At 46.7% G+C, this 22,155-nt stretch overlaps 1 pseudogene; it reads right to left on the reverse strand.

The window, feature by feature from the left end:
• LOC137319254 (guanine nucleotide exchange factor VAV3-like) overlaps nt 1-22,155 on the reverse strand; it is an 89,101-nt pseudogene that overhangs the window by 55,071 nt on the left and 11,875 nt on the right.

The following is a 22,155-nucleotide window of genomic DNA, read 5'->3' on the forward strand; positions in this document are numbered from 1 at the left end:
GGGGCAGAAAACACTGGTGCGAGTCGTTTACAGGTCCCCTAACAGTGGATATAGTGTTGGACAGAGTATAAATCAGGAAATTAGAGGAGCTTGTAACAAGGGTAATGCAATAATTGTGGGGGATTTTAATCTTCATGTAGACTGGGCAAACCAAATTGACAAAAGTATTTGGAGGATGAATTCATGGAATGCACTCAAGACAGTTTCCAAGAGCAATACATCGAGGCACCAACTAGGGAACAGGCTATTTTAGATCTAGTATTGTGCAATGAGACAGGGTTAATTAGTAATCTTATAGTTAAGGATCCTCTGGGGAAGAGTGATCATAATATGATAGAATTTCATACTGAGTTTGAGAGTGATGTAGTTAAAACTAGGGTCATAAATTTAAACAAAGCCAATTCCGTAGGTCTGAGGGGCGAGTGGGCGAAGGTAGATTGGGAAATTAGATTAAAGTAAAGGGAATTAGATAGAAGTAAAGGGGATCAGGGGTTACGGGGAGCGGGCAGGAAATTGGACATGAATTTAGATTTGAGGTTAGGATCAGATCAGCCATGATCTTATTGAATGGCGGAGCAGGCTCGAGGGGCCGATTGGCCTACTCCTGCTCCTCTTTCTTATGTTCTTATGTTAAATGATATGACGGTAGATAAGCAATGGTGAACATTTAAAGAAATAATTCATAATTCTCAACAAATAGACATTCCTTTGAGGAATGAAAACTCCATGGGAAAAATGAACCAACCGTGGCTAACTAGTGAAGTTAAGGATGGTATTAGATTAAAAGAAGGGGTCTACAATGTTGCCAAAAAGAGTAGTAAACCTGAGGATTGGGAGAGTTTTAGAAATCAGCAAAGGATGACCAAGAAATTGAAAAAGAGAGAGAAAATGCAATATATGAGAGTAAACTAGCAAGAAATCTAAAAACAGATTGTAAGAGCTTCTACAAGTATGTAAAAAGGAAGAGATTAGTGAAAGTAAACCTGGGTCACTTAGAGGCTGAGACAGGAGAAATTATAATGGGGAATCAGGAAATGGCAGAGACATTAAACAAATATTTTGTATCTGTCCTCACAGCAGAAGACACAAAAAACATACCGGAAATAGTGGGGATCCAAGGGGTTAATGAGAGTGAGGAACTTAAAGTAATTAAGATTAGCAAAGGATAAAAGTACTGGAGAAATTAATAGGACTAAAAGCCGATAAATGCCCTGGACCTGATGGCCTACATCGTGGGGTTTTAAAAGAGGTGGCTGCAGAGATAGTGGATGCATTGGTTTTGATCTTCCAGAATTCCCTAGATTCTAGAACGGTCCCCGTGGATTGGAAAGTAGCAAATGTCACCCTGTTATTCAATAAAGGAGGGAGAGAGAAAACAGGGAACTGCAGGCCAGTTAGCCTGACATCAGTAGTAGGGAAAATGCCGGAATCTATTATTAAGGACTTGGTAACAGAGCACTTAGAAAATCATATGATTAGGCAGAGTCAACATTGTTTTATGAAAGGGAAATAGTGTTTGACAAATCTATTAGAATTTTTTGAGGGGGTAACTAGCAGGGTAGTAGACAAAGGGGAACCAGTGGATGGTTAATGGACAGAAAACAGAGAGTAGGAATAAACAGGTAATTTTCAGGTTGGCAGACTGTAACTAGTGGGGTACCACAGGGATCGGTGCTTGGGCCTCAGCTGTTTATAATCTATATCAGTAACTTAGATAAGAGGACCGAGTGTAACATATCCAAGTTTGCTGACGATACAAAGCTAGGTGGGAAAGTAAGCTGTGAGGAGGACACAAAGAGTCTGCAAAGGGATATAGACAAGTTAAGTGAGTGGGAGAGAAGGAAGTAGGTGAGCAGATTGCAGATGCCCTAACTATAATCTTTCAAAGTTCTCTAGATTCAGGAACTGTCCCTCTGGATTGGAAAATTGCACATGTCACTCCGCTTTTTAAGAAAGGAGAGAGAGGGAAACCGGGGAATTATAGACCAGTTAGCCTAACATCTGTTGTGGGGAAAATGCTGGAGTCTATAATTAAGGATAGGGTGACTGAACACCTCGAGAATTTTCAGTTAATCAGAGAGAGCCAGCATGGATTTGTGAAAGGTAGGTCGTGCCGGACAAACCTGATTGAATTTTTTGAAGAGGTGACTAAAGTAGTGGACAGGGGAATGTCAATGGATGTTATTTATATGGACTTCCAGAAGGCATTTGATAAGGTCCCACATAAGAGACTGTTAGCTAAGATAGAAGCCCATGGAATCGAGGGAAAAGTACGGACTTGGTTAGGAAGTTGGCTGAGCGAAAGGTGACAGAGAGTAGGGATAATGGGAAGCTACTCACATTGGCAGGATGTGACTAGTGGAGTCCCGCAGGGATCTGTCTTGGGGCCTCAATTATTCACAATATTTATTAACGACTTAGATGAAGGCATAGAAAGTCTCATATCTAAGTTTGCCGATGACACAAAGATTGGTGGCATTGTAAGCAGTGTAGATGAAAACATAAAATTACAAAGCGATATTGATAGATTAGGTGAATGGGCAAAACTGTGGCAAATGGAATTCAATGTAGACAAATGTGAGGTCATCCACTTTGGATCAAAAAAGGATAGAACAGGGTACTTTCTAAATGGTAAAAAGTTAAAAACAGTGGATGTCCAAAGGGACTTAGTGGTTCAGGTATATAGATCATTGAAGTGTCATGAACAGGTGTGGAAAATAATCAAGAAGGCTAATGGAATGCTGGCCTTTATATCTCGAGGACTGGAGTACAAGGGGGCAGAAGTTATGCTGCAGCTATACAAAACCCTGGTTAGACCGCACCTGGAGTACTGTGAGCAGTTCTGGGCACCGCACCTTCGGAAGGACATATTGGCCTTGGAGGGAGTGCAGTGTAGGTTTACTAGAATGATACCCGGACTTCAAGGGTTAAGTTATGAGGAGAGATTACACAAATTGGGGTTGTATTCTCTTGAGTTTAGAAGGTTAAGGGGTGATCTGATCGAAGTTTATAAGACATTAAGGGGAACAGATAGGGTGGAAAGAGAGAAACTATTTCCACTGGTTGGGGATTTTAGGAGTAGGGGGCACAGTCTAAAAATTAGAGCCAGACCTTTCAGGAGCGAGATTAGAAAACATTTCTACACACAAAGGGTGGTTGAAGTTTGGAACTCTCTTCCACAAACGGCAATTGATACTCGCTCAATTGCTAAATTTAAATCTGAGATAGATAGCTTTTTGGCAACCAAAGGTATTAAGGGATATGGGCCAAAGGCAGGTATATGGAGGTAGATCACAGATCAGCCATGATCTTGTCAAATGGCGGAGCAGTCACGAGAAGCTGAATGGCCTACTCCTGTTCCTATGTTCCTAGATGGAATATAATGTGGGGAAATGTGAAATTATTCACTTTGGTAGGAAAAATAGAAAAACAGAATAATTTTTAAAAGGTGAGAGACTAAGAAATGTTGGTGTTCAGAGAGATTTGGGTGTCCTTGTACATGAATCACAGAAAGTTAACATGCAGGTACAGCAAGCAATTAGGAAGGCAAATGGTTAGTTCGCTTTTATTGCAAGGGGTTTGGAGTATCAGAGTAAGGAGGTCTTGCTGCAATTATATAGGGCTCTGGTGAGACCTGACCGGGAGTACTGTGCACAGTTCTGGTCTCCGTATCTAAGGAAGGATATACTTGCCTTCGAGGGGGTGCAACGAAGGGTCACTAGATTGATTCCTGGGATGAGAGGGTTGTCCTATGAGGAGAGATTGAGTAGAATGGGCCTATCCTCTCTGGAGTTTAGAAGAATGAGAGGTGATCTCATTGAAAAGGGCTTGACAGGGTAGATGCGGAGAGGCTGTTTCCCCTGGCTGGAGAGTCCAGAAGTAGGGGGTATAGTCGCAGAATATGGGGTCGGCCGTTTAGGACCCAGATGAGGAAAAATTTCTTCACTGAGAGGGTTGTGAATCTTTGGAATTCTCTACCCCAGAGGGCTGTGGATGCTGAGTCGTTGAGTGTATTCAAGGATGAGATGGATGGATTTCTGGACTCTCGGGGAATCAAGGGATATGGGGATCGGGCGGGAAAGTGGAGTTGAGGTTGAAGATCAGCCATGATCTGATTGAATCTGATTGATCCGACTCCTGCTCCTGTTTCTTATGTTCTTATATTGTCATATATCCCTATTGCCCTTATGTAGCATCTATTCTCGGTACATTCCCACGAGGGGGAAAGGAGGGCAACTAAAGCCAGAGCTCCCTGGATGATGAATGAGATAGAGAGTAAGATGAAGCATAAAAAAAGGGGGCGTATGAGAGATGTCAGGTTGATAATACAAGTGAGAACCAGGCTGAATATAGAAAGTTCAGAGGGGAAGTGAAAAAGGAAATAAGAGGGGCAAAGAGAGAGTATGAGAATGGACTGGGAGCCAACATAAAAGGGAATCCAAACGTCTTCTACAAGCATGTAAACAGTAAACGGGTAGCAGGAGGAGGGGTGGGGCCGATTAGGGATCAAAAAGGAGATCTACTCAGGGAGGCAGAGGGCATGGCTGAGGTACTAAATGAGAACTTTGCATCTGTCTTTACCAAGGAAGAAGATGCTGTCAGAGTCTCAGTAAAGGAAGATATAGATGAGATACTGGATGGGCTAAAAATTGTTAAAGAGGAGGTACTAGAAAGACTAGCTGTACTTAAAGTAGATAAGTCACCTAATCTGGATGGGATGCATCCGAGGTTGCTGAGGGAAGTAAGGGTGGAAATTGCGGAGGTACTGGCCACAATCTTCCAAACATCCTTAGATACAGGAGTGGTGTCAGAGGACTGGAGAATTGCAAATGTTACACCCTTGTTCAAAAAAGGGTGCAGGGATAAACCCAGCAACTACAGGCCGGTCAGATTAACCTCAGTGGTGGGGAAACTTTTAGAAACGATAATCCGGGACAGAGTTAACAGTCACTTGGACGAAGTTGGATTGATTGGGGAAAACCAGCATGGATTTGTTAAAGGCAAATAGTGTTTAACTAACCTGATAGAGTTTTTTTATGAGGTAACAGAGAGGGTAGATGAGGGCAATGTGGTTGATGTGATGTATATGGACTTTCAAAAGGCATTTGATAAAGTGCCACATAATAGGCTTATCATCAAAATTGCAGCCCATGGAATAAAGGGGGCAGCAGCAACATGGATACAGAATTGGCTCAGTGACAGGAAACAGAGAGTAGTGGTGAACGGTTGTTTTTCGGACTGGAGGGAGGTGTACAGTGGTGTTCCCCAGGGGTCGGTGCTGGGACCACTGCTTTTCTTGATATATATTAATGACTTGGACTTGGGTGTACAGGGCACAATTTCAAAATTTGCAGATGACACAAAACTTGGAAGTGTAGTAAACAGTGAGGAGGATAGTGATAGACTTCAAGAGGATATAGACAGGCTGGTGGAATGGGCGGACACGTGGCAGATGAAATTTAACAGAAAAATGCGAAGTGATACATTTTAGTAGGAAGAACGAGGAGAGGCAATATAAACTAGAGGGTACAACTCTAAAAGGGGTACAGGAACAGAGAGATCTGAGGGTATGTGTGCACAAATCATTGAAGGTGGCAGGGCAGGTTGAGAAAGTGGTTGAAAAAAGCATATGGGATCCTGGGCTTTATAAATAGAGGCACAGAGTACAAAAGCAAGGAAGTCATGATGAACCTTTATAAAACACTGGTTCGACCACAACTGGAGTATTGTGTCCAGTTCTGGGCCCCGCACTTTAGGAAAGATGTGAAGGCCTTAGAGAGGGTGCAGAAGAGATTTACTAGAATGATTCCAGGGATGAGGGACTTTAGTTACGTGGATAGACTGGAGAAGCTGGTGTTGATCTCCTTGGAACAGAGACGGTTGCGAGGAGATTTGATCGAGATATTCAAAATCATGAAGGGTCGAGACAGAGTAGATAGAGAGAAACTGTTCCCATTGGTGGAAGGGTCAAGGACCAGAGGACATAGATTTAAGGTGATTGGCAAAAGAACCAAAGGTGACATGAGGAAAAACTTTTTTACACAGCGAGTGGTTAGGATCTGGAATGCACTGCCTGAGGGGGTGGTGGAGGCAGATTCAATCATGGCCTTCAAAAGGGAACTGGATAAGTACTTGAAAGGAAAAAACTTGCAGGGGTACAGGGAAAGGGCGGGGGAGTGGGACTAGCTGGATTGCTCTTGCAGACAGCCGGCACGGACTCGATGTATCCCAGGACGTTATGGGAGGTTAGGGAGGAAATTGCGGGTCCCCTAGCAGAGATATTTGAATCATCCACCGCTACAGGTGAGGTGCCTGAAGATTGGAGGGTAGCAAATGTTGTGCCTTTGTTTAAGAAGGGCGGCAGGGAAAAGCCTGGGAACTACAGACCAGTGAGCCTGACATCTGTAGTGGGTAAGTTGTTAGAGGGTATTCTGAGGGACAGAATCTACAGGCATTTGGAGAGGCAGGGACTAATTAGGAACAGTCAGCATGGTTTTGTGAGAGGAAAATCATGTCTCACGAATTTGATTGAGTTTTTTGAAGGGGTAACCAAGAAGATAGATGAGGGCTGTGCAGTAGACGTGGTCTACATGGACTTCAGCAAAGCATTTGACAAGGTACCGCATGGTAGGTTGTTACATAAGGTTAAATCTCATGGGATCCAAGGTGAGGTAGCCAATTGGATACAAAATTGGCTTGACGACAGAAGACAGAGGGTGGTTGTCGAGGGTTGTTTTTCAAACTGGATGCCTGTGTCCAGCGGTGTGCCTCAGGGATCGGTGCTGGGTCCGCTGTTATTTGTTATTTATATTAATGATTTGGATGAGAATTTAGGAGGCATGGTTAGTAAGTTTGCAGATGACACCAAGATTGGTGGCATTGTGGACAGTGAAGAAGGTTATCTAGGATTGCAACGGGATCTTGATAAATTGGGCCAGTGGGCCGATGAATGGCAGATGGAGTTTAATTTAGATAAATGTGAGGTGATGCATTTTGGTAGATCGAATCGGGCCAGGACCTACTCCGTTAATGGTAGGGCGTTGGGGAGAGTTATAGAACAAAGAGATCTAGGAGTACAGATTCATAGCTCCTTGAAAGTGGAGTCACAGGTGGATAGGGTGGTGAAGAAGGCATTCAGCATGCTTGGTTTCATTGGTCAGAACATTGAATGCAGGAGTTGGGATGTCTTGTTGAAGTTGTACAGGGCATTGGTGAGGCCACACTTGGAGTACTGTGTACAGTTCTGGTCACCCTATTATAGAAAGGATATTATTAAACTAGAAAGAGTGCAGAAAAGATTTACTAGGATGCTACCGGGACTTGATGGTTTGACTTACAGGGAGAGGTTAGACAGACTGGGACTTTATTCCCTGGAGAGTAGGAGGTTAAGGGGTGATCTTATAGAAGTCTATAAAATAATGAGGGGCATAGATAAGGTCGATAGTCAAAATCTTTTCCCAAAGGTAGGGGAGTCTATAACGAGGGGGCACAGATTTAAGGTGAGAGGGGAGAGATACAAAAGGATCCAGAGGGGCAATTTTTTCACTCAAAGGGTGGTGAGTGTCTGGAACGAGCTGCCAGAGGCAGTAGTAGAGGCGGGTACAATTTTGTCTTTTAAAAAGCATTTGGACAGTTACATGGGGAAGATGGGTATCGAGGGATATGGGCCAAGTGCAGGCAATTGGGACTAGCTTAGTGGTATAAACTGGGCGACATGGACATGTTGGGCCGAAGGGCCTGTTTCCATGTTGTAACTTCTATGATTCTATGATTCTATGAACCTTGCTATGATTCTATGTGGGGTATTATAGGATATGGTCGTATATCACTATTGCCCTTAGGTGGGGTATTACAGGTTGTTGCCATATATTGGTCTGTTTCTGTGCTGTAAATTCTGTCCAATCCCATGTAATCATTAACTAACTCAGGCTTTGCAATGACTTATCACATAAGAACATAAGAACATAAGAAATAGGAGCAGGAGTAGGCCAATCGGCCCCTCGAGCCTGCTCCGCCATTCAATAAGATCATGGCTGATCTGATCCTAACCTCAAATCTAAATTCATGTCCAATTTCCTGCCCGCTCCCCGTAACCCCTAATTCCCTTTACTTCTAGGAAACTGTCTATTTCTGTTTTAAATTTATTTAATGATGTTGCTTCCACAGCTTCCTGGGGCAGCAAATTCCACAGACCTACGACCCTCTGAGTGAAGAAGTTTCTCCTCATCTCAGTTTTGAAAGAGCAGCCCCTTATTCTAAGATTATGCCCCCTAGTTCTAGTTTCACCCATCCTTGGGAACATCCTTACTGCATCCACCCGATCAAGCCCCTTCACAATCTTATATGTTTCAATAAGATCGCCTCTCATTCTTCTGAACTCCAATGAGTAGAGTCCCAATCTACTCAACCTCTCCTCATATGTCCACCCCCTCATCCCCGGGATTAACCGAGTGAACCTTCTTTGTACTGCCTCGAGAGCAAGTATGTCTTTTCTTAAGTATGGAGACCAAAACTGTATCACCTGTGAACAGAATGGAATATTGAGGAGAGGAGTGAAGGGTTTGTACTTACACAGGGCAGTGGTTTCACTGAGTCACTGGGGAAGAACCCCACTTCCCTCGTGGTCAGATTTTTACCCTGCAACAAGAACGGAGTTTATTTAAATAACGGACGAAACCAGGAAACCACTCACACAAAACATTCAGCAATCCCCGTAACACAAGAGGGTTTAATCCACAACATTTATACTACATCGAATTACAGAGAACGTACAGCACAGAAACAGGCCATTCGGCCCTTTGAGCCTGCTCCACCATTCAATATGATCATGGCTGATCCTCTATCTCAATACCATATTCCCGCTCTCTCCCCATGCCCCTTGATGCCTTTTGTGTCTAGAAATCTATCCAGCTCCTTCTTAAATATATTCAGTGACTTGCCCTCCACAGCCTTCTGTGGTAGAGAATTCCACAGGTTCACCACCCTCTGAGTGAAGAAATTTCTCCTCATCTCAGTCCTAAATGTCCTACCCTGTATCCTGAGACTGTGACCCCTCGTTCTGGACCCCCCAGCCAGGGGACACATCCTCCCTGCATCCAGTCTGTCTCGCCCTGTCAGAATTTTATATGTTTCAATGAGATCCCCTCTCATTCTTCTAAACTCGAGTGAATACAGGCCGAGTCGACCCAATCTCTCCTCATGCGACAGTCCTGCCATCCCAGGAATCAGTCTGGTGAACCTTCGCTGCATTCCCTCTATGGCAAGTATATCCTTTCTTAGGTAAGGAGACCAAAATTGCACACAACACTCCAGGTGTGGTCTCACCAAGGCCCTGTATAACTGCAGTAAGACATCCCTGCTCCTGTACTCAAATCCTCTTGCAATGAAGGCCAACATACCATTTGCCTTCCTAACTGCTTGCTGTACCTGCATGTTTGCTTTCAGTGACTGGTGTACAAGGACACCCAGGTCCCTTTGTACATCAACATTTCCCAATCTATCACCATTTAAATAATACTCTGCCTTTCTGTTTTTCCTTCCGAAGTGAATAACTTCACATTTATCCACATTATACTGCATCTGCCATGTATTTGCCCACTCACCCAACTTGTCTAAATCGCCTTGAAGCCTCTTTGCATCCTCCTCACAACTCACAATCCCACCTAGTTTTGTGTTGTCAGCAAACTTGGAAATATTACATTTGGTTCACTCATCCAAATCATTGATATAGATTGTGAATAGCTGGGGCCCAAGCACGGATCCCTGTGGTACCCCACTGGTCACTGCCTGACACCCCGCAAAAGACCCATTTATTCCTACTCTCTGTTTCCTGTCTGTCAACCAATTCTCAATCCATGCCAGTATATTACCACCAATCCCATGTGCTTTAATTTTGCACACTAACCTCTTATGTGGGACTTTATCAAAGGCCTTCTGAAAATCCAAAAACATCACATCCACTGGTTCTCCCTTATCTATTCTACCAGTTACATCCTCAAAAAACTCCAGTAGGTTTGTCAAACATGATTTCCCTTTCATAAATCCATTGTGACTTTGTCTAATCCCGTTGATATTTTCTAAGTGTCTTGTTAAGTCTGTGCTTCCCTCCACACAAACAAATAGTTCAAATTACATCGACTCCCCCTGTTCCCTTTATCCCCCTCTCCACTCGAATCCCGAATGCTGACATAGTTTCTGCCTCAACCCCTAATCCTGGGAGTGAATCCCATGACCTCACAACTCTCTGTGTGAAGGGGTTCCTCCTGCTCTCTATTCTAAATCTCTTACATTTAATCTAGTTTCTTTGGCACCTCGTTCTTGGCTCAGTGGGTATCTCTCTCTCGCCTCTGAATCCGAAGGTCATGGGTTCAAGTCCCACTCCAGAGACTTGAGCACAAAATCCAGGCTCACACTTCGGGTGCAGTGCCGAGGGAGCGCTGCACTGTCGGAGGGTCAGTGCCGAGGGAGCGCTGCACTGTCGGAGGGTCAGTGCCGAGGGAGCGCTGCACTGTCGGAGGGTCAGTGCCGAGGGAGCGCTGCACTGTCGGAGGGTCAGTGCCGAGGGAGCGCTGCACTGTCGGAGGGTCAGTGCCGAGGGAGCGCTGCACTGTCGGAGGGTCAGTGCCGAGGGAGCGCTGCACTGTCGGAGGGTCAGTGCCGAGGGAGCGCTGCACTGTCGGAGGGTCAGTGCCGAGGGAGCGCTGCACTGTCGGAGGGTCAGTGCCGAGGGAGCGCTGCACTGTCGGAGGGTCAGTGCCGAGGGAGCGCTGCACTGTCGGAGGGTCAGTGCCGAGGGAGCGCTGCACTGTCGGAGGGTCAGTGCCGAGGGAGCGCTGCACTGTCGGAGGGTCAGTGCCGAGGGAGCGCTGCACTGTCGGAGGGTCAGTGCCGAGGGAGCGCTGCACTGTCGGAGGGTCAGTGCCGAGGGAGCGCTGCACTGTCGGAGGGTCAGTACCGAGGGAGCGCTGCACTGAAAGCTCTTTGAAAGAACTATGCAATTAGTCCCATTCCCCTGCTCTTTCCTGGAGGATCGCAAATGTTACATCCCATTCAAAAAAGAGGAGAGGGATAAACCCGGAAATTACCGGCCAACGTGGGGAAACAATAATACGGGACAAAATTAACTGTCACTTGGAAAATTATGGGTTAATAAATGAAAATCAGCATGGATGTGTTAAAGGCAAATTGTGTTTAACTAACTTTACTGAATTCTTTGGTGAGTTAACAGAAATGGGTGATGAGGGTAGTGCAGTTGATGTGTATAAGGACTTTCAAAAGACATTTGATGAAGTGCCACATAATAGACTTGTTAGCAAAATTAAAACCCAAGGGATTAGTTACATGGAGAGACTGGAGAAACTGGGGTTGGTCTCCTTCGAGCAGAGACGATTAAGGAGAGATTTAATGGAGATGTTGAAAATGATGAAGAGTTAAAGTAAATAAGGGTTAATATGGGTTAGTTAATAATCTTGTTGTGCGGGGTCCTTTAGGGAAGAGTAACCATAACATGACAGATGGAAAGTATAGTCGTCCAATCTAAACAAAGGAAACTACGAAGGTATGAGGAGTGAGTTGGCTATGATAGATTGGGGAGCTTCATTAAAAGGCATGACGGTGGATAGGCAATGGCTAACGTTTAAGGAATGAATGCATGAATTGCAACTGGCGGTCCAACCATGGCCAACAAAAGAAATTAAGGATCGTATTAGATCCAAAGAGTCATATAAAGTTACCAGAAAAAGTAGCAAGCCTGAGGATTGGGAGCAGTTTAGAATTTGGCAAAAAAGGACCAAGAGATTGATTAAGAGGGGAAAAATAGAGTATGAGAGTAAATTTGCAAGGAACACAAAAATGGACTGTAAAAGCTTCTACAAGTAAGTAAAAAGAAAAAGATTAGTGAAGACAAATGTAGGTCCCTTACAGTCAGAAACGGGAGAATTTATAATGGGGAACAAGGAAATGGCAGAGCAATTAAACATATACTTTGGTTCTGTCTTCACAGAAGAGGACACAAATAACTTCCCAAAAATGCAAGGGAATCAAGGGCCTAGTGAGAAGGAGGAATTAAAGGGAATTAGTGTTAGTAAAAAAAAGTTCTAAAGAAATTAATGGGACTGAAAGCCGATAAATCCCCAGGGCCTGATGATCTGCATCCCAGAGTACTAAAAGAGGTAGCCATGGAAATAGTGGATGCATTAGTTGTCATTGTCCAAAATTCTATAGATTATGGAATAGTTCCTGCAGATTGGAGGGTGGCAAATGTAACCCCACTATTTAAAAAAGGGAGAGAGAAAACAGACCGGTTAGCCTAACATCAGTAGTAGGGAAAATGCCAGAGTCTATTATAAAGGATGTGATAACAGGAAAATATTAACGGGATTAGACAAAGTCACAATGGATTTATGAAAGGGAAATTGTGTTTGACAAACCTACTGGAGTTTTTTGAGGATGTGACTGGTAGAATGGATAAGGGAGAACCAGTAGATGACACAAAGATTGGTGGCATTGTAAGCAGTGCAGATGAAAACATAAAATTACAAAGCGATATTGATAGATTAGGTGAATGGGCAAAACTGTGGCAAATGGAATTCAATGTAGACAAATGTGAGGTCATCCACTTTGGATCAAAAAAGGATAGAACAGGGTACTTTCTAAATGGTAAAAAGTTAAAAACAGTGGATGTCCAAAGGGGCCTAGGGGTTCGGGTACATAGATCATTGAAGTGTCATGAACAGGTGCAGAAAATAATCAATAAGGCTAATGGAATGCTGGCCTTTATATCTGGAGGACTGGAGTACAAGGGGGCAGAAGTTATGCTGCAGCTATACAAAACCCTGGTTAGACCGCACCTGGAGTACTGTGAGCAGTTCTGGGCACCGCACCTTCTGAAGGACATATTGGCCTTGGAGGGAGTACAGCATAGGTTTACTAGAATGATACCCGGACTTCAAGGGTTAAGTTACGAGGAGAGATTACACAAATTGGGGTTGTATTCTCTGGAGTTTCGAAGGTTAAGGGGTGATCTGATCGAAGTTTATAAGATATTAAGTGGAACAGATAGGGTGGATAGAGAGAAACTATTTCCGCTGGTTGGGGATTCTAGGAGTAGGGGGCACAGTCTAAAAATTAGAGCCAGACCTTTCAGTTGCGAGATTAGAAAACATTTCTGCACACAAAGGGTGGTAGAAGTTTGGAACTCTTTTCCGCAAACGGCAATTGATACTAGCTCAATTGCTAAATTTAAATCTGAGATAGATAGCTTTTTGGCAACCAAAGGTATGAAGGGATATGGGCCAAAGGCAGGTATATGGAGTTAGATCACAGATCAGCCATGATCTTATCAAATGGCAGAGCAGGCACGAGGGGCTGAATGGCCTACTCCTGTTCCAATGTGGGTTATTTGGATTTTCAGAAGGCCTTTGATAAAGTCCCATATAAGAGGTTAGTGTGCAAAATTAAAGCACATGGGATTGGGGGGAATATACTGGCATGGATTGAGAATTGGTTGACAGACAGGAAACAGAGAGTAGGAATAAACGGGTCTTTTTCAGGGTGTCAGGCAGTGACTAGTGGGGTACCACAGGGATCAGTGCTTGGGCCCCAGCTATTCACAATCTATATCAATGATTTGGATGAGGGAACCAAATGTAATATTTCCAAGTTTGGTGACGACACAAAACTAGGTGGGATCGTGAGTTGTGAGGAGGATGCAAAGAGGCTTCAAGGCGATTTAGACAAGTTGAGTGAGTGGGCAAGAACATGGCAGATGCAGTATAACGTGGATAAATGTGAAGTTATCCACTTCGGAAGGAAAAACAGAAAGGCAGAGTATTATTTAAATGGTGATAGATTGGGAAATGTTGATGTACAAAGAGACCTGGGTGGCCTTGTACACCAGTCACTGAAAGCAAACATGCAGGTGCAGCAAGCAGTTAGGAAGGAAATGGTATGTTGGCCTTCATTGCAAGAGGATTTGAGTACAGGATCAGGGATGTCTTACTGCAGTTATACAGGGCCTTGGTGAGACCACACCTGGAGTGTTGTGTGCAGTTTTGGTCTCCTTACCTAAGAAAGGATATACTTGCCATAGAGGGAATGCAGCGAAGGTTCACCAGACTGATTCCTGGGATGGCAGGACTGTCGTATGAGGAGAGATTGGGTCGACTCGGCCTGTATTCACTCGAGTTTAGAAGAATGAGAGGGGATCTGATTGAAACATATAAAATTCTGACAGGGCTAGACAGACTGGATGCAGGGAGGATGTTTCCCCTGGCTGAGGGGTCTAGAACGAGGGGTCACAGTCTCAGGATACGGGGTAGGACATTTCGGACTGAGATGAGGAGAAATTTCTTCACTCAGAGGGTGGTGAACCTGTGGAATTCTCTACCACAGAAGGCTGTGTAGGGCAAGTCACTGAATATATTTAAGAAGGAACTGGATAGATTTCTAGACACAAAAGGCATCAAGGGGCATGGGGAGAGAGCGGGAATATGGTATTGAGATAGAGGATCAGCCATGATCATATTGAATGGCGGAGCAGGCTCGAAGGGCCGAATGGCTGACTCCTGCTCCTATTTTCTATGTTTCTATCAGGAGAAACTGTTTCCAGTGGCAGGAGGGTCGGTGACCAGAGGACACAGATTTAAGGTAATTGGCAAAAGAACCAGAGGGGAGATGAGGAGAATGTTTTTTACGCAGCGAGTTGTTCTGATCTGGAATGCGCTGCCTGAAAGGGCGGTGGAAGCAGATTCAATAATAACTTTCAAAAGGGAATTGGATAAATACTTGAAGGGGAAAAATTTGCAGGGCTTTGGGGAAAGAGCAGGGGGAGTGGGACTAATTGGACAGATCTGCCGAATGTTCTCGTTCTATGCTGTATTGTTCTATGATTCTATAATGCCCCATAGCCATGCAATTTTCTCCCCTAATGCCAATAATCATAAATCTGTGTCCTCTGGTTACCGACCCTCCTGCCAATGGAAACTATCAAAACCCTTCATGATTTTGAACACCTCGATTAAATCTCCCCTTAACCTTCTCTGCTCTGAGGAGAACAATCCCAGCTTCTCCAGTCTCTCCACATAACTGAAGTCTCTCATCCCTGGTACCATTCTGGTAAATCTCCTCCGCACCCTCTCTAAGGCCTTCACATCCTTCCTAAAGTGCGGTGCCCAGAATTGGACGCAATTCTCCAGCTGGGGCCTGACCAGTGTTTTATAAAGGTTTTAGCAAATCTTCCTTGGTTGTAATCTCTGTCTTTATGAATAAATCCCAGGATCCCTTGTGCTTTTTTAACAGCCTTCTCAACTTGTCCTGCCACCTTCAAAGATTGGTGTACACACACCCCCGGGGTCTCTCCGCCCCCGCGGCCCCCCCGGGGTCTCTCCGCCCCCGCGGCCCCCCCGGGGTCTCTCCGCCCCCGCGGGCCCCCCGCGGTCTCTCCGCCCCCGCGGGCCCCCCGCGGTCTCTCCGCCCCCGCGGGCCCCCCGCGGTCTCTCCGCCCCCGCGGCCCCCCCGGGGTCTCTCCGCCCCCGCGGCCCCCCCGGGGTCTCTCCGCCCCCGCGGCCCCCCCGGGGTCTCTCCGCCCCCGCGGCCCCCCCGGGGTCTCTCCGCCCACGCGGCCCCCCCGGGGTCTCTCCGCCCACGCGGCCCCCCCGGGGTCTCTCCGCCCACGCGGCCCCCCCGGGGTCTCTCCGCCCACGCGGCCCCCCCGGGGTCTCTCCGCCCCCGCGGCCCCCCCGGGGTCTCTCCGCCCCCGCGGCCCCCCCGGGGTCTCTCCGCCCCCGCGGGCCCTTCCAATATGTCACCTTGTAATCTGGGTTGTTCTATTGGACGGTTTCCACATACCTCCCACCAGCTGTAGTGAGCTTCGGCTCGAACAACCTCAATGATGTCTCCCAGCTGAATATTTAAAGCTGGTCCTGCATATTGTGGGGGATGAGGTGTCCCATTATATCTTCGCACCACTTGCATCTTTGGTAACCCTAGAAATGGAAAAACAGGCAACACCATGTAATCTGAAAGAGGGATCTGAAACTAAAAGGAATTCAGGTGAATTCGGCATGCAGTTCATCACATCGTCCAGGTCCCTGCTCTCCACGCTCACTCCCAAAACTACTGATCAATCAGGGAATTATCTCGCTCAATGTATCACCCGCCCAACGGGGAGCGGCTCGCCCGCCAAACGGGGAGCGGCTCGCCCGCCCAACGGGGAGCGGCTCGCCCGCCAAACGGGGAGCGGCTCGCCCGCCCAACGGGGAGCGGCTCGCCCGCCCAACGGGGAGCGGCTCGCCCGCCCAACGGGGAGCGGCTCGCCCGCCCAACGGGGAGCGGATCGCCCGCCCAACGGGGAGCGGCTCGCCCGCCCAACGGGGAGCGGATCGCCCGCCAAACGGGGAGCGGATCGCCCGCCAAACGGGGAGCGGCTCGCCCGCCAAACGGGGAGCGGATCGCCCGCCAAACGGGGAGCGGATCGCCCGCCAAACGGGGAGCGGATCGCCCGCCAAACGGGGAGCGGCTCGCCCGCCCAACGGGGAGCGGCTCGCCCGCCCAACGGGGAGCGGATCGCCCGCCCAACGGGGAGCGGCTCGCCCGCCCAACGGGGAGCGGCTCGCCCGCCCAACGGGGAGCGGATCGCCCGCCAGACGGGGAGCGGATCGCCCGCCCAACGGGGAGCGGCTCGCTCGCAAAACAGGGAGCGGATCAATCACAAAACAGGGAGCGGATCAATCACAAAACAGGGATTGGATCAATCACAATACATCAATCGGATCAATCGCAAAGCATAGACACGATCAATCACAAAACAGGGACCGGATCAATCACAAAGAGCAGACTGGGCCATTACAAAAAAAGTGAGACTGGAGTCAGAACAAACATGAACTGGGCCCATCACAAAACATGGAATGAACTCTTTCTGTAAGGAAAGAGTCTTTAATATCTCTGCAATATTCGATGTTTCCCAGCCCATTGCTTTGATTCTTCTGCTATTCGGTGAAGTCCTAACTTGCTGAGAACATTCCAGAACCTCTCCGAACCTGCAACCAGGCTCCCGCTCTCGCTCAAAGTGGTTATCAAAACTCTTGCAAAACTCAATTAAAAAAAAAACAGAACCTGCTTGCTTTGTCATTTAGGTCAAAATACGGTCAGAAGCAGCTGGCCAAAGATCACTGGCTGCAGCCTGACCGTCGTTCAAGTCGATGTGTGAATTCTGGAAAGTTCTCTCACTGCAGGCGAAGAAATCCCAGCACACCACACGAATTCCCACAAGTGTCAATAAGTGAAAACAAACCTATAATCTGGCAGCAACGTTCAGCTGGCAGAGGCTGGGGTTATACAGCCTGGAAGAGCTGTGTGGAAGGCTCCTTTAAGACCCTCCTTAAAGCCCACCTCTTTGACCAAGCTTTTGGTCACCTGTCCTAATATCTCCTTATGTGGCCCGGTGTCAAATTTTGTCTGATTAACACTCTTGTGAAGCACCTTGGGACGTTTCACCATGTTAAAGGCGCTATGTAAATGGGAGTTGTTGTCCGTACCTTTGCTCAAAAAAAAAACAAGAACTCTGCAGGAAGTTGAGAAGTGCCCAGGAAATTCAGCAGATATCCCCCCGGCCCCCGCAACACACAATCCTGGCTTCAAACCACACTGTGCCGGAACATAGGAGCAGGAGGAGGCCACTCAGCCCCTCGAGCCTGTTCCACCATTCATATGAACACAGGAACAGGAGGAGGCCACTCAGCCCCTCGAGCCTGTTCCACCATTCACAGGAACAGGAGGAGGCCACTCAGCCCCTCGAGCCTGTTCCACCATTCACAGGAACAGGAGGAGGCCACTCAGCCCCTCGAGCCTGTTCCACCATTAACAGGAACAGGAGGAGGCCACTCAGCCCCTCGAGCCTGTTCCACCATTCACAGGAACAGGAGGAGGCCACTCAGCCCCTCGAGCCTGTTCCACCATTCATAGGAACAGGAGGAGGCCATTCAGCCCCTCGAGCCTGTTCCACCATTCAATTCGATCATGGCTGATCTGTATCTCAACCCCATTTCCCCGCCTTTGCTCCGTATCCCTCGATACCCAACAAAAATCTATCGATCGCAGTCTTGAAAGCTCCAACTGACCCCCAGCATCCACAGCCTTCTGGGGGAGAAAGTTCCAGATTTCCACTCCCCTTTGTGTGAAGAAATGCTTCCTGACATCACCCCTGAACGGCCGAGCTCTAATTTTAAAATGATGTCCTCTCATTTTTGATTCCCCACCACAGGAAATAGTTTCCCTGCATCAAATCTACTGAATCCTTTTAACATTTTAAACACCTTCATCAGATCACCCCTCAATCTTCTATTCTCAAAGGAATAGTTGTGAACTCACAAAGACTGGAGAAGCTGGGATTGTTCTCCTTAGAGCATAAAAGGTTAAGGGGAGATTTAATAGGTGTTCAAAATCATGAAAGGTTTTAGAGTCATAGAGTCATAGAGTCATAGAGTTATACAGCACGGATAGAGGCCCTTCGGCCCATCGTGTCCGTGCCGGCCATCAAGCCCTGTCTACTCTAATCCCATATTCCAGCATTTGGTCCGTAGCCTTGTATGCTATGGCATTTCAAGTGCTCATCCAAATGCTTCTTGAATGTTGTGAGGGTTCCTGCCTCCACAACCCTTTCAGGCAGTGAGTTCCAGACTCCAACCACCCTCTGGGTGAAAAAGTTCTTTCTCAAATCCCCTCTGAACCTCCCGCCTTTTACCTTGAATCTATGTCCCCTTGTTATAGAACCCTCAACGAAGGGAAAAAGCTCCTTAGTATCCATCCTATCTGTGCCCCTCATAATTTTGTACACCTCAATCATGTCCCCCCTCAGCCTCCTCTGCTCCAAGGAAAACAAACCCAATCTTCCCAGTCTCTCTTCATAGCTGAAGCGCTCCAGCCCTGGTAACATCCTGGTGAATCTCCTCTGCACCCTCTCCAAAGCGATCACATCCTTCCTGTAGTGTGGCGACCAGAACTGCACACAGTACTCCAGCTGTGGCCTAACCAGTGTTTTATACAGCTCCATCATAACCTCCTTGCTCTTATATTCTATGCCTCGGCTAATAAAGGCAAGTATCCCATATGCCTTCTTTACCACCTTATCTACCTGTTCCGCCGCCTTCAGGGATCTGTGAACTTGCACACCGAGATCCCTCTGACCCTCTGTCTTGCCTAGGGTCCTCCCATTCATTGTGTATTCCCTTGCCTTGTTAGTCCCTCCAAAGTGCATCACCTCGCACTTTTCCGGGTTAAATTCCATTTGCCACTGTTCCGCCCATCTGACCAACCCATCTATATCGTCCTGCAGACTGAGGCTATCCTCCTCGCTATTTACCACCCTACCAATTTTTGTATCATCAGCGAACTTACTGATCATACCTTTTACATTCATATCCAAGTCATTAATGTAGACCACAAACAGCAAGGGACCCAGCACCGATCCCTGTGGTACCCCACTGGCCACAGGCTTCCAGTCACAAAAACAACCTTCGACCATCACCCTCTGCCTTCTGCCACTAAGCCAGTTTTGTATCCAAAGTGCCAAGGCACCCTGGATTCCATGGGCTCGTACCTTCTTGACCAGTCTCCTGTGCGGGACTTTATCGAAGGCCTTACTGAAATCCATGTATACCACATCCACTGCGTTACCCTCATCCACACGCCTAGTCACCCCCTCAAAATATTCAATCAAATTAGTCAGACATGATCTTCCCTTGACAAAGCCATGTTGACTATCCCTGATTAATCCTTGCTTCTCCAAGTGGAGACTAATTTTGTCCTTCAGAATTTTTTCCAATAATTTTCCTACCACTGATGTTAGGCTCACTGGCCTGTAGTTCCCCGGTTTTTCCCTACTCCCCTTCTTGAATAATGGTATTACATTAGCGGTTCTCCAGTCCTCTGGCACATCCCCTGTGGCCAAAGAGGTTCTGAATATATGTGTCAGAGGCCCCGCAATCTCCTCCTTTGCCTCACACAGTAGCCTGGGATACATTTCGTCCGGGCCTGGGGATTTATCCATTTTTAGGCCTGCTAAAACCGCCAATACCTCCTCCCGCTCGATGTTAATATGTTCGAGTATATCACAGTCCCCCTGCCGTATTTTTATGTCTACATCGTCCTTCTCCATAGTGAAAACAGATGCAAAAAATTCATTTAGAACCCCTCCTACATCTGCCGGCTCCACACACAGATTGCCATTTTTGTCCCTAATGGGCCCTATTTTTTCCCTAGTCATCCTCTTACCCTTAATATGCTTATAAAACATCTTAGGATTTTCCTTTATTTTGCTCGCCAGTGTTATTTCATAGCCCCTCCTTGATCTCCTAATTTCTTTTTTAAGTATCCCCCTGCACTTTTTGTACTCCTCTAGGGCTTCCTCCGTCTTTAGCCTTTTGTATCTGCCAAAAGCCCTCCTTTTTTTCCTAATCCATTCTCGTATATCCCCTGACATCCAAGGTTCCCTGGAGTTCTTGGAACCACCCTTGACCTTTACGGGAACATGTTGCCATTGTATGGTCTCAATCTCCCTTCTGAAAGACTCCCATTGCTCCGATGCGGATTTTCCTACAAGCAGCTGATCCCAGTCCATTTTGGCCAGATCCTGCCTTATCCTATTAAAATCGGCCTTCCCCCAATTTAGAACCTTTATTTCCGGCCCCTCCCTGTCCTTTTCCATTTTTGATACAAAAGATAGGCAGAAACTGTTTCCACTGGCAGGAGGGTCGGTGACCAGAGGACACAGATTTAATGTAATTGGCAAAAGAACCAGAGGGGAGATGAGGAGAATTTTTTTTACGCAGCGAGTTGTTCTGATCTGGAATGTGCTGCCTGAAAGGGCGGTGGAAGCAGATTCAATAATAACTTTCAAAAGGGAATTTAAAAGGGAAGAGGCACGGAGTAATCAAGGACAGTCAGCACGGATTTGTTAAGGGAAGGTCGTGTCTGACTAACTTGATTGAATTTTTTGAGCAGGTAACAAGGAGGGTCGATGAAGGTAGTGCGTTTGATGTAGTCTACATGGATTTTAGCAAGGCTTTTGACAAGGTCCCACATGGCAGACTGGTCAAAAAAGTAAAAGCCCATGGGATCCAAAATTGGCTCAGTGGCAGGAAGCAAAGGGTAATGGTCGACGGGTGTTTTTGTGACTGGAAGGCTGTTTCCAGTGGGGTTCCGCAGGGCTCAGTACTCGGTCCCTTGCTTTTTGTGATATACATTAATGATTTGGACTTGAATGTGGAGCTTGATCAAGAAGTTTGAAGATGATACAAAAATTGTCCGTGTGGTTGATAGTGAGGAGGAAAGCTGTAGACTGCAGGAAGATATCAATGGACTGGTCAGGTGGGCAGAAAAGTGGCAAATGGAATTCAATCCAGAGAAGTGTGAGGTAATGCATTTGGGGAGGGGCAAACAAGGCAAGGGAGTACACAATAAATGGGAGGATACTGAGAGGTGTCGAGGAAGTGAGGGACCTTGGAGTGCATGTCCACAGATCCCTGAAGGTAGCAGGACAGGTAGATAAGGTGGTTAAGGAGGCATATGGGATACTTTCCTTTATTAGCCGAGGTATAGAATATAAGAGCAAGGAGGTTATGCTGGAACTGTATAAAACACTGGTTAGGCCACAGCTTGAGTACTGTGCACAGTTCTGGTCACCACATTACAGAAAAGATGTGATTGCACTAGAGAGGGTGCAGAGGAGATTTACGAGGATGTTGCCAGGACTGGAGAATTTTAGCTATGAGGAAAGATTGGATAGGCTGGGGTTGTTTTCTTTAGAACAGAGGGGGCTGGGGGGAGATTTAATTGAGGTGTATAAAATTATGAGGGGCCGAGATAGAGTGAATAGGAAGGACCTATTTCCCTTATCAGAGAGGTCAATAATCAGGGGGCATAGATTTAAAGTAATTGGTGGAAGGATTAGACAGGAGCTGAGGAGAAATGTTTTCACCCAGAGGGTGGTGGGGGGTCTGGAACTCACTGCCTGAGAGGGTGGGAGAGACAGAAACCCTCAACTCATTTACAAAGTACCTGGATGTGCCCCTGAAGTGCCGTAACCCACAGGGCTACGGACCGAGTGCTGGAAAGTGGGATTAAGCTGGATAGCTTTTTCCGCCGGCACGGACACGATGG

Source organism: Heptranchias perlo, unplaced genomic scaffold (assembly GCF_035084215.1).
Source record: "Heptranchias perlo isolate sHepPer1 unplaced genomic scaffold, sHepPer1.hap1 HAP1_SCAFFOLD_782, whole genome shotgun sequence".
NCBI lineage: Eukaryota > Metazoa > Chordata > Chondrichthyes > Hexanchiformes > Hexanchidae > Heptranchias > Heptranchias perlo.